This window comes from Brienomyrus brachyistius, chromosome 11 (assembly GCF_023856365.1).
Source record: "Brienomyrus brachyistius isolate T26 chromosome 11, BBRACH_0.4, whole genome shotgun sequence".
NCBI lineage: Eukaryota > Metazoa > Chordata > Actinopteri > Osteoglossiformes > Mormyridae > Brienomyrus > Brienomyrus brachyistius.
The window spans coordinates 12,553,803-12,566,132 of record NC_064543.1 but is presented as its reverse complement, the minus strand read 5'-3'; the positions used below and the strand labels follow the sequence as shown (position 1 = coordinate 12,566,132).

The 12,330-nt window shown below is 43.3% G+C and overlaps 1 protein-coding gene across 8 annotated transcripts in view; it reads left to right on the top strand.

Moving 5' to 3' along the window:
• The first annotated feature begins 290 nt into the window (after positions 1–290).
• The window catches only part of LOC125751604 (adenylate cyclase type 2-like), a 50,967-nt gene continuing 38,927 nt past the window's right edge, over positions 291–12,330 (top strand). For 3 of the 8 annotated variants that reach the window (XM_049030651.1, XM_049030650.1, XM_049030649.1), the window contains exon 1: positions 292–595. The gene's annotated coding sequence lies outside the window, so the exon portion shown is untranslated. Of the gene's footprint in view, positions 596–873; positions 986–8,466; positions 8,580–12,330 lie in introns of those variants that run through there. The other 5 variants (XM_049030644.1, XM_049030643.1, XM_049030647.1 and 2 more) reach the window with 4 other exon arrangements.

Genomic DNA, 12,330 nt, shown 5'->3' with positions numbered 1-12,330 from the left:
GGTAGTGGTTGACTGAGAGGTGAGTGAAGTTTTGCATGGGCCACTGAGCTTTATGAAATGAATCTGAAGACTTTTTAAAGTCAATACACTCGTCAGGTGAGGTTATTTGTAGGTCTACTGATTAGTCCGCTAATTGTCATCAATACATTTTATAATTTTGTCACTGCGATTTTAGTGTTTAAGATGTATGTGCTATAACTGATGAATCAGACTAACTTGTTAGTGGAAAAAATATTCATTGCTCTCATTAACATAACACCTCCCTTCACCTAAAATCGGGTCTTTATGCCATTGCACAGATGACATTCACATGCACGCTCGTCTTGACTTGAGTGCGAGTGTAAGTTCTTATTAAATCGTTTCCGCGTTTCGCAGGGAGGTTGAAAGCCCGTCTGCATTAGATGTGAAGCGCGCACCTTACTGTTAAACAGCGGGAGGCAGCGGAGCCACTGATAAGGGAGTCGGCGCGTTTCCGTGAACGCAGAAAGATAACGGGGTCGCCCAAGATTTCGTTAGGATGTTATAACTAGTGTTCCTAGCGGAACTTGCAGTTCTATGGGAAGCTGTTCTGCCTCTTAACAACCATCGTTTACAGGTGAGTCTTGAAAAGGCTGCTCGTACGCGCAGGCACGCAGAAAGCTATATGTTTCTGGACCGGTGGGAACAGTAGCTGAACAAATAACTGGTTTATTCTTGGTAGATTGAAAAACTGAGATCGAATTTTAAGCAAGTGCAAAACCGAGAAAAAGCGAATCGGCAACTTGTCGGGCACTACTCTACTGTCTGTCGACACTGACGTGTGAAATGTGACGACTTTCGATACACGATTTAATCCTTGGCTCCTGCCCTCCTTTTGTCTACATTTGTATGCAGATTTTCTATATGCAGCTGATGTATTATTCTGAAAAAATTATAAACTACTAAAGCTTCAAATTTTCCTGAGTCGAAGGAGAACGACGCACATGCAATTTCTCTTGGCAAGTAGGTATGTAAATTGCACCGAGTACCTTCTGGGCGTTTTTTCTGTCTACATGAATTGCTTCTTCTATGGAGATTTAAGTAATGGTTTAGCATATTTATGTAATTTTTTTCGTATGAATGCCCAACTTCTAGTCTTTTATTCATTGTTTTACCTTCCTTCACGACCCTATTACGAAACAAACTTACTGCTTGTGAACGTTTGTGAAAGCCAATGGACCCAACTGGGTAATTGTGTATTACATAATTAAGTAATTATTTTATTTTAAAGCAGTGTGCCTGTAGGCGTCAAGTCGTGCGTTTGTTCTGGATTGACAGCCGTGCATTATACCGTGAGCATGAGGGTATAATGCTTTCACTTTGTGTTTTTTTTGTAGCGAAGTATCTGTTTTCCTGGAAGCAGTATTATTTGTCCCAGAACTATGTCGGACTTGCAAAACCGTTTAGGAGTGAAACACCATCCATACACGTATTATGGAGTGATTATACTTACTGTAACGAATTCAGTTATTTAGACGTAAAATTAACGCGTCTCTCGATTTAACACGATTTGATAGAAAAATATAGTATTTTAAAGTCATCTCATTAAATCCATCCATTTAATCCATTGTATCCAAAATTAAAAACATTAAAAACAGAATATGCATTGAATGTTCGATTGGACCGTCATATTTACTTTTTTGACTGGTGGTATTGGTGTAATTCACAAGTATTTGCAATTTCATTACTCAAATGCACTAGAATTTTTGTGTTAAGGCCCTCTGCATAGAAACATTTCATTCACCGATGATAAATATCACTGAAATTCTTATGGTTTCACTCTGATCTTCCCTATTGAAAGTTCTCGACATCTTACCAATGAAATTTACAGGCTGCTTACTCTATTAACAGTTGTGCACATTTGCTATACTCATTAGTAGGTACATTGGTTTGGGTTTTTAATAATACTGGCGAGTAATGCAGAGCAGTTGAAACGTAAAACGGTTTGGTACCAGCAACAGGGTGTATTCTCTAAAGAAGGATTTCTCATTTAGCTGGGTTAATTTAAGCTAGAAGTCATGACCGTCCAGTAAGAATATAGGTAAGGAGCATTCCTATTGGACAGTCATGACTTAGCTTAAGTTAACCTACCTAACTGAAAAGTCTTGCTTTATGGAATAGCTCCTCCAGAGTTTTCCGTATGTATAAGGCTTTTAGAGGCACAGTAATGGTTTAACTGCTACGCCCTCTGCAGTCCAAGTTGTGCCCTGCATGCTCCGGGTGTGTGGATGTGCCCTCCTATGCACAACCCTTTCAGGCCGCCACTGTTTTACACCGTGCCTGTCCGTGTGGTAACTCTGCTGGACAGGAATAGTGTGATGAAAACCTGCTAAACCGAAACTCACAGGAAGACACATTCATCTGTCATTTTTGACAAAACAGTAAGGATTGGAAACGAAACACTTTGAATTTTTAGTTTGACCAGTGCACTGCCTGCTTTGCTAGGTCCTTATAATGCATCTTGATTATTTAACTGCGTTAAATGTTACTGCAGTATTTTTGACTGCGAATCTTTGGGTACGCGTTTCAGGTGCTCCAAAAACCATTTTCTGCTCAAAATCGTGACACCTGCCACACAATTCTTAGCCACATCTCTCCATGCATCTTCCAACCCAGTGATCACCAGCTGGCAGACTCCAATCTAATGAACCACAACCCGGTCTGTGAATGTTATTGCCGGCAGACTCATTTTTTTTTCTTTGGACGCCGTGGATCTCGGCTTTGTGTTGCTGATGGAATTTGGCCCGTGGGGAAAAATAGTTGGGCAGCCCTGTTAAAACAGCCCTCTTCTAACCTCTTATCCTGCTCAGGGCCACTGCTGTTCATGTATTGAACTTTATTTCAATAAGGCTCCTCTAAACCCTTTAAAACTGCAGGTAATGTAGTGAACCCTGGCAAAAATGCCGCAAAAACGCAATCAATACTTAAAACTGCAAGACCGCCGAATCCTCAGTTCGATCAGTAAATATGCTATTTATTTTTCTACTACAGTATATCTGAGGAGTTGCATGTTAAATTGTTATACATTTGCTGCATGCCTAATTTTGCTTTGAATATGAATGGCAACATGTGAAATTGATGTAGTTCTAGCTATAATTAGAATTTAAACAGTCTCATGTGCCACAGAAAACTACTGAGTAAGAATTGTAAGAATTTCTTACAGTTCATAAAAATCTGACTGCCTGTTAAGCACGTATAACTCTTCGGTCTCCGTTGTAATGCGATTGTGAGGAAGTCAGCATATTTATCGTGTGATTATGATTATACTCAACCCTCAAGACAAAGAGAATTTAGTCAAAAGCGAATGTAGGCTACAGTCATATTTAATTTGTAGGCATCGGATCATCAACAAATGAATTGCGGTCTTGTTTGCAATGTCTCTGCAGTGAGGTTTTCACTGATACAGATCTGCACCTGGTGCTGCCACGCATGTGATGTGTGCACACCTGTCTGCTCCGGCTAGGTGTAATCTAGCACCCATGCACAAAAAAGAGCTTATTTTTCTGCCAAACGTGACAAAAACAGACAAGCACTACACAGCGGGTAGCACTTTTCACGCTGGTGGCATAGCTAGTGAATGACTTATCTAATCGTCTTAAGTACTCAGTTTTCCCAAAATAAATATAAATAAATATTAATTCTTGGTACTTGAGTAGCAACATAACGATCATCTGTCTGTGTGTCTTCCAGAGCAACTGATCCAGGGCACTGACCGTTGTCCAAGTGACATGAAGTAGAGTGCTTTTCTGACAAGTTCCCTTTCCACAAATGATCAAATAAAGGGAAGAACCTACACTGAATAAGCGGCTATGGAAAATACATGGATGTTTAGCTGAACTGACCCGTTGTCTCCAGGTTAGAGGACATCTTAGGGTTAAACCATGTTATGGGGTATATAATAAAATGTATAAACGCAGTATCTCTTCGGGATTCATCAAACACATTACCCATCATGCTGTTCTGTTATTGGGTGTGCAGAAAAAATAATAAGACTAAAACCTTGCACTGGATCAGCTATTTATGAACATCGATGAAGAAAACTGTAATGAAAAAATGTCAGTAAGAATGCAATTAAACAGCCTCTAGTATACATTTCAATAAAATCATTGAAATATACACATTTAGGATTTAGGATATGTTAATATGGGAATCAAGGGTTATGAGCGGCTGAAGCACAGTTTAAACATGCTTCATGTGAAACTCTGTGTTGGACAGAAACAATGAAAAGCAACATCTGTGTTTTACATTGAGCTAAGAGTCTGAAGGTGTCGTGCACAGTCAGGCATGGTCCAGTAAAGAGATACTGTAGCACTACAGGTAAATTTTGAAACTTGTGCGAACTGCAATCTCACAAATTCTATGCTTTTAATAAAGGGAGAGGATTTTTGGCGCCGCCCTGGTGGTGGCATTACAGGGTGCTGCCCCCAGCATGCAGCTACAGCTCTGCCTTGGTGTTAAAGACTTCCTTCCTCTGTCTTGAGCAGAAAGGCCCACGGGACCGACCCCAGCTTCTGCTTGAGTTCTTCTTTGAGCTGGAATGCATTCCACTTAGGGAGTTGCTTCCTGTCACCACATCCCTGTCCAAACACACACACATTCATACTCTGCCTACGCAGTTTATTAGTTCTCTCATTCTTCCTTATGTTGTGTGGTCAGATTTTTGGCAGTCAACTTCTAATTAGGAATAAAAAACATTTGTGCATTTCCTAAAAGGAGCGCTTCTCTGGATGTGCTGTCTGAAGCCTTTTGTGTAATGGTCTTAGGCTTCAAATTTGTGGTGTATTGGAATTAAAAATATCAGTAATGTGGATGAACCTCTTTAAATATTTAAGGACATGGGATTGGAACCACATAGTGTCCAAATTAATTCCCAGTAGGAAGACGGCTATTTCCTTAAGCCATTGTAAGGTGCTCTGGATAAAAGTGTCAGCTAAGTAGCTAATGGTAAACTAAGTGTTGACATACTGTGCATATCTATAGACAGTTGGTGATATAATGGCAAAGCTCATTGAACTCTCTTTGGGGTCGGGTCATGTGACTTGTAGGGAGTCTGCTTGATTGGACGGATACTGTGGCATATTAAGACAGAGTTAGACTCTGTGAAAAACTATACAGAGCTCAACCAGAATTAGCAGTGGGTGTGTCACACGCTAAGAAGAGTGATGTTTTATGGAATTAATTATTCCGCAGGTGTTTGCTTTTAGAGACTAAGAAAGACTGTTCTTCACAGGGAAAGCTGTAAATTGGCTATACTTTCTTGTCATAGTTCGGTTTTCAACCCCAGAATGTTCTTAAAGTGCTGTATTACAGAGGAGCTTGCTGGTGTTACGAGAGGGACAGAGTTTTCTTAAAAGAATAGGCTGGCAAGCGCTTATCTCCACATCTATTAGGTAAAAAAGCACCGTGGCTGCAGGGTGGAGCAGAGTTAACCTTTTAGGAAGGCCCAGTGACTCCCTGGATTTCCTCTTGTATTGTTCACTAGCAAAGATGAAGATACTTGCTTTGACAGAAGTATGGCTGCTCAAAGGGAAAAAGCAACTCCCAAAATATTCCTTGAATTTAGCTAATTATATCTGTGTTTAATTTGGCTTTTGTGGATATACTGTATAAGATTATAATTATTATTATTGTTCCTATCCCGTTCATCCGTCCATCTGTCCATCCCTACTTGTTCTATGCAGGGTCGCAGGTGTTCAGAGCCCATCCTAGAAGCTAAGGGCACAAGGCAGGGAATAACCCAGGATGGGGCGCCAACCCATCATGAAGCATACGCACACACACCATTCATGCTTACAGAAAATCTGGCAACTCCAGATCATTTTTTTTGTCTTAGAACCATGTGGGGAACCTGGAGAACCCAGAGGAAACCTCACAATGACACAGGAGGAACATGTAAACTCCACACACGTGGAGCTGGGGCGGAGACTCGAACCCTGGTCTCTAGAGGCGCAAAGAAACTGTGCAGCTCCCTATCTGTTATTGAAATTATTATAAATAGCTGCTGTGGGTGCATGAGATACAATATCTGAGATTTAAATACTCTGTACAGGTGTTTGTACGCTGAATACGCTTTATTGAATTGTTCAGCTTTAGGTTTGGCCTGTGTGGTTCTACTTCATCAGCAAATTGCCAGCGGTTCAGAGAACTTCAAATTCTCCCTGTTTGCCATATGCTGGATATATCTGTATGCTATTTTAATGGCAGCTTCACGTCAACCATGGATAATGGCGTTTAATAATGACAATGGATCTCACGTTGAAAAAAATGAACACACAGACCATAATAGTTTCCTTGTTCTGTGTAAGTATTCACACCCCGCCTATGTCTGATTTGTTGTACTCGATTTGTTGCTTGTTGAATTACAGTAGAATATTTTTCTGCTCAAAACGCCGGAAGGATTTTGTCAGCTGAAAGATATCGGTTGCATATGTTCCTGTAGTGAAGGATTCCTGTTGGTCTGCAGGTACAGCTATGGTTTATTTTTGCACAGACTTCTGCAGTGCAGTGGTGCCCAGCAAATATAAGTGGCAAAATTGTTAAAGATCTGGCAAGGTAATTGGGAACCATTAACAGTTCTGATGTCTAGCCTCAATTTCATGCTATTTTAAGTAAGAACTTTGATGGATATTGACTTTATGCTTGTCAATAAACTGTGTGTACTCTCTCGTGCTTCACTGCGTTTCAAAAATATGTTTTCTCTCTAGTGTTAAATAGGCCGTTGCTGGTTTTCTGGCCTTTCCTATATTTGTAATTGAAAAGGGACCCCATAATTTTATGGTGACACCTGAACTATTAACAGTAGGCCCGTAGTCCCATCGTACCAGCTGCTTGTGGGCTGTCGGAGTAGGCTGGGATTGTTGCTTTTCTTCAGGGACCACTGTGTGACCGACAGATATGCCCCAAATGGACAGGAAAGCCATTACATCATTACCCGAGTAAGGACTGTCGCTATTGAGCAAAGCGTAAGAAACAGTCTGGTTAATCTTTTTTTTTTTTCTCTGATGCTAGTCGTAGCAACTATTCTTTTTTGTTGATTGATTGATGTGTTTTAAATTGATGTCACACAGTTTGATTTGGTCTGTTTACAGTCCTCGCCCCTGAAACCACTGTCCTTATTGGACTCCAGCTGCATTTCCTGTGACGTCATAAAACATTGAGTGACTGTCAAAATTTCAACAAGTAGCGCAATAGAAAGCAAACACAGCTGCTCCTCGTGGCTGCGGCTGTCTACATTTAAACTCATAAATGTCACCTTTCACTGTAAGAACAAGTGGGAGTGCATGTAAATAAGGTATTACTACTAACAAATCTTTTTGTTTTGTTTGCTTTAATCAAATGTGTTGTGTAGAGACATGAAAATGTGAATATATGCATAGTGTTTGGCCTGCAAGAGAGGTACCATTTAGGGTCTCTTCTTTTAAGGTGGAGCTTGTTTTTTGCTGCATGGGGGGCACCAAGGGTGGGGGCTTTCTGGAATCACCTGTTTTGGTTCTTGGAGAGTGGAGCCCTAGGACAATGAAAGTTTTTCCACTGAGAAAGCTACCCTAAGGAAACCACATGCATGAATTCTGATGAGCTGCTTTAACCGAGAAGCCGTGACGTGCAGGAACCGACACGTAAGACTCACGGGCAATCCGATCATCCATTATTTACTTCTTGTTCTTAGATGTGGCGCGTGTGTGTGCGGCTCTGCCCTTTTTGACATGCCGAGATATTATGTAACGCCGAACCGGAGCAGCTGCGTGTAGTGCGGGCCGGAATATTCCATGTACAGATCTGCTCTGGTTTTGGCATATGATTGGCTGAAGGTTACATAAGCAGTCTGCTCTTCAGGATGCGCTTCACTAGGGCACTTGAAAGGAACAGCGTTTGGTGGGTGCTTAGACTTCTTCTTAGGTCCTGGGGAGCAGAGGCTTCCCTCGGTGTGTAAGGCAGTGAACCAGCCAGGCCCCTGTGCAGCAGGCCGCCTCGGGAGGCCCCCAGGCCCTCGTGACATCTGAAGTGGACTGGTGCCCTGGTGCCGCTGCGCTATTAAAATAGCTCTCTGTCTCCGTACTCGCTTAAGTGACCCCTTCATTCCCTTAGTGGCACCCCCATCCCTCCCTGCCCGGCCTACCCTGGTGGCCTCTGCTATCGCAGAGCGGAGCACCTCTCTTCTTGGGATGAACGCTCAAATGCTCTGGTGCCCAAGCCTGGTTGAACCGTAGCCAGCTGGCTATCTGTGGCCTGTGAGCACTTACACTCTTCTGCGGTCTGCGTATATACATTGGCATTTTTTCTTTTTCTTATTTATTAATTTTTTGCCCATGCATTCATTTGTGCTGGAGGCTCAAGGACGTTGCGTAATGTCTGAGACAGCGCCCCAAGTGGTTACATACCTCCAAGGACACAGTGCTCGGCGATCGCGCCAGAGAGGAAACGTGCCTTCCCCGTCCCCAGGTGGGAGACAAAAATGAGACTCTTGTCCTTGTTTTCCCAAAGGGGGAACTTGCTGGGAGAATTGGCTGGGGGGGGGCATGTAGTCCATCTCCTCAGCCCATCACAGTCCCGGCAGGCATCTGGTGAGTGTGGACAGATGAACGAGCTTCGTGTTGGCATGGCTGCCCCTGGCTGTTTGTGCTCTGTGTGCCGTCTGATTGGTGGAACCCTGGGTGGCCTCAGGCAAGCCTCCTCCTTGGGGGGTGGGTGGCGGGTGTAGTTCAGGCTGCTGTTTTCTGGAGGACAATTTTGGGCTACCTCTGCTAGCCAACTTCCGGGCTATAATAAGTATGTCTCTGGCTGGCACTTTGTCCTCATAGCTGCAGGTGCTTGTTACCTGTTTGCTTGCGCTGAGCTCGTGGGACAGTCCGAGTTTTGTTTTGTAACATGATCCATAAAATATCGAGCCCGAATTGTTACGATCCTCCGTTCAGTCTGGTGCTCTGCCCTGCAGATAGTAACACTGCTACAGCCACATTCGCACGCACAGTACGCTCATTATACCCAGTCAAGAGCCTACGTCCAGCTGTAAACCCATAATAATAACCCAGGCTCAGCCAATCTGATACATCCAACCCTGCTTCTCTACTCTGCCAACTTGCTGCAATCTCTACACCCAGTCAACCTGCTGCTACACCCAGTCAACCTGCTGCTACACCCAGTCAACCTGCTGCTACAGCTGGAAGCTCTACCAAGTACCAAGTATACTATGCAACATCCAGCCACATTAATGATTTCGGTGGTTGTACGCCTTTCCTTTAAAGTCTGCTGGTGTACCGTGAGTGGGTGGATAAAAGGAACAGCTTGGGATGCATTTTTTATGTGCTTTGGCCAAAGAATCTCTTAAGCAGTGAATGACAATAGAGAGGGCTTCAAATGGATGCTTTGTTGTGTTTGGCCTGGTCCAAGGACTCTATGAATGTTTCAGTCATGGAAGCAGACTGGAATCTGTCTGCAGTGCCTAGAAAGTGGGGGCAACATCATGTGAAAAATTTTTCTTCTATATATTCTTTAATGTATGGTTGTTTGCGGGGGCGGCATGGTGGTGCAGTGGTTAGCACTGTTGCCTCACACCTCTGGGACGCGGGTTCGAGTCTCCGCCTGGGTTACATGTGTGCGGAGTTTGCATGTTCTCCCGTCGTGGGGTTTCCTCCGGGTACTCCGGTTTCCCCCCACAGTCCAAAAAATTGGACTAATTGGACTTGCTAAATTGCCCGTAGGTGTGAATGTGTGTGTGTGAGTGTGCCCTGCGATGGGCTGGCCCCCCATCCTGGGTTGTTTCCTGCCTCGTGCCCATTGCTTCCGGGATAGGCTCCGGACCCCCCACGACCCAGTAGGATAAGCGGTTTGGAAAATGGATGGATGGTTGCACAGTCCACATGGGAAGAGACCCTTGGTAAAAAAAAAATCTAATATAAATGCACTGGAAAGTAAAATAAACTGCGTTGTTAATACTATTGCTGTTGCTGTGCAGTGTGTTTGTTGCTAGGGAATTGAGGCAGAGTACGGTCTTCAAGGGAACTGAGGCAGAGTGTGTTGTTGCTAGGGAATTGCGGTAGTTTTTGCATTGATAAATGGTTAAAGGAGTCTGCTGGTTGCTATGAAATTACGGCAGTATGTTGATTGTTGTGTGACAAAGGAAATGTGTTGCTTGCTCTGAGACTAAGGCAATATGTTAACTGTTAGGTAACAAAGAAAATGTTTTTTTTGTCTGTGGCAAAGAGACAATATGCTAATTGTTAGATCACAGGCAGTATGATGGTTGCTATGGAAGTAACGAGATGTACAAGTGTTTAGAGACAAGTGACAAGAAAGTGGAATGTTTCTAGGGAATTGGAACAATGTGTTTGTTATGTAACTGAGGATACAGAATCACCCTGTAATTGTTTTTCAATCAGTGTCCTGATCCAATAGGCACGGTGTTTGAAATTAGTTTGTTTGCTGCTAGATAACAGAGGCAGTGTGACTGTTTTTTTAGTTGATTGTGACAGTATGTTGTTTCTAGGTAACAAGTAGTGTGTGTGTGTTTTTTAATTAACCAAGGTAGTGTGTGGGTTGCTAGGTAATGTGAAGAGTGTGTGTTTTGTAACAGTACCAGGAAATTGGGAAGGCCAATTTCATGATTTAAGCTCAGGGTTATGACGTCAGGGTTGATGTCAGACATGAGAAACGTCAGTCCTTATTTTCAAGCCGGACTGTTGTTCTGCTCTGTTGTCCTGTGGTAACTTTAAGACCAGAACATACTGTTTTGGGGGGAGAAAATACTTGGTCATTTCTGATCTTATTTCTAATCATCCTCCTTTATCATCTAATGAGCTTACTAATATTTTTTTAATCATATGCATAAGTGCACTTAATTATTCGTTAAGCATTTTACTGTATGTCACAATTTAAACTGCAGTGGGCTTTTATTCCAATACCTGGGTAGGTCTGCTCATGTGATAGGATGAAAACATTGAACTTACAGGCATACGAACGAAGAGGACTGTAAGTCCAAATTGTGTTCACTGGGCTCATGTTTCCTGTCCGCAATATTATAATTTTTTTTTCTGCGCTCCAATTCCGCCAAGCATGACTTCTGACCACTACTCCCGCCACACAGCAGCGTAGCGTGCGTACTCCTAGCATCCTACTTCTTCGTACTTGTGTATGCCCTTAAAAATGATTTTGAATAATGACTTAAGAACATTTCAAGCTGCAAACGGCCTTTCGGAACGTATCTCGTTCGTGAGTAGAGGAGTGTCTGTAATGACAAACATTCTGCTTATATGGCTGGGATGTGGCTTCTTGGAAAATGTGGCTCTTCTGACAAGAAATACTTCAACTTTTCTGTCTCCTTTAGTATTATGTATTAATAATTTCAGATTAATGATTAAGTAGGGGGCGGCATGGTGGTGCAGTGGTTAGCACTGTCGCCTCACACCTCTGGGACCCGGGTTCGAGTCTCCGCCTGGGTCACATGTGTGCGGAGTTTGCATGTTCTCCCCGTGTCGTCGTGGGGTTTCCTCCGGGTACTCCGGTTTCCCCCCACAGTCCAAAAACATGCTGAGGCTAATTGGAGTTGCTGAATTGCCCGTAGGTGTGCATGTGTGAGTGAATGGTGTGTGAGTGTGCCCTGCGATGGGCTGGCCCCCCATCCTGGGTTGTTCCCTGCCTCGTGCCCATTGATTCCGGGATAGGCTCCGGACCCCCCGCGACCCAATAGGATAAGCGGTTTGGAAAATGGATGGATGGATGGATGATTAAGTATTATGGTTCCTCAACACGATTCGTCGGCTTAGTGTTATTTCCCAGTCGAAACTGACCGGCAGGAGCTCATGACCGCTGACAGGACTCTCTTCGTCCCGCTGGCCGAGGAACGATTCCTTTGCAAAAACCTAAACGTCCCACTCGATGGCGTTCCTGAATGGCCACTTGACAACGTGACAACGGTGGGTGAGGGTTCTTGAGACTGCTCTACAGAGGGTAGTGAGGTGATGCTTCACTAAGAAAGACTGAGAGGTTTTTTTTTTTTTATCGGAGATCTGGGTTGCCTTGCCGAGCGGTTTGCATCACTACTGCGTAATCAATACTGTTGTACAATGTAAGCAAGGTTTTCGAGTTTGGCGAGGGTGACCTGTGGAACCTGCATGCAGCTTCTCTGCTGTTAACCGATTTTAGGATTTCAGAGCTCTCAGTGGTGCCCCACAGAGCAGGAGGAGGAAGCCTCTGCATTAAGCTGGAAATATAATTCTAAGCTCATATTAATTTTTAATTAGAGTTTCAATTATTACGCTTAATTTAATGCAGATAATGGTAGGAAGAGAAGAGGAATGGCGAAGATAACATTACGTT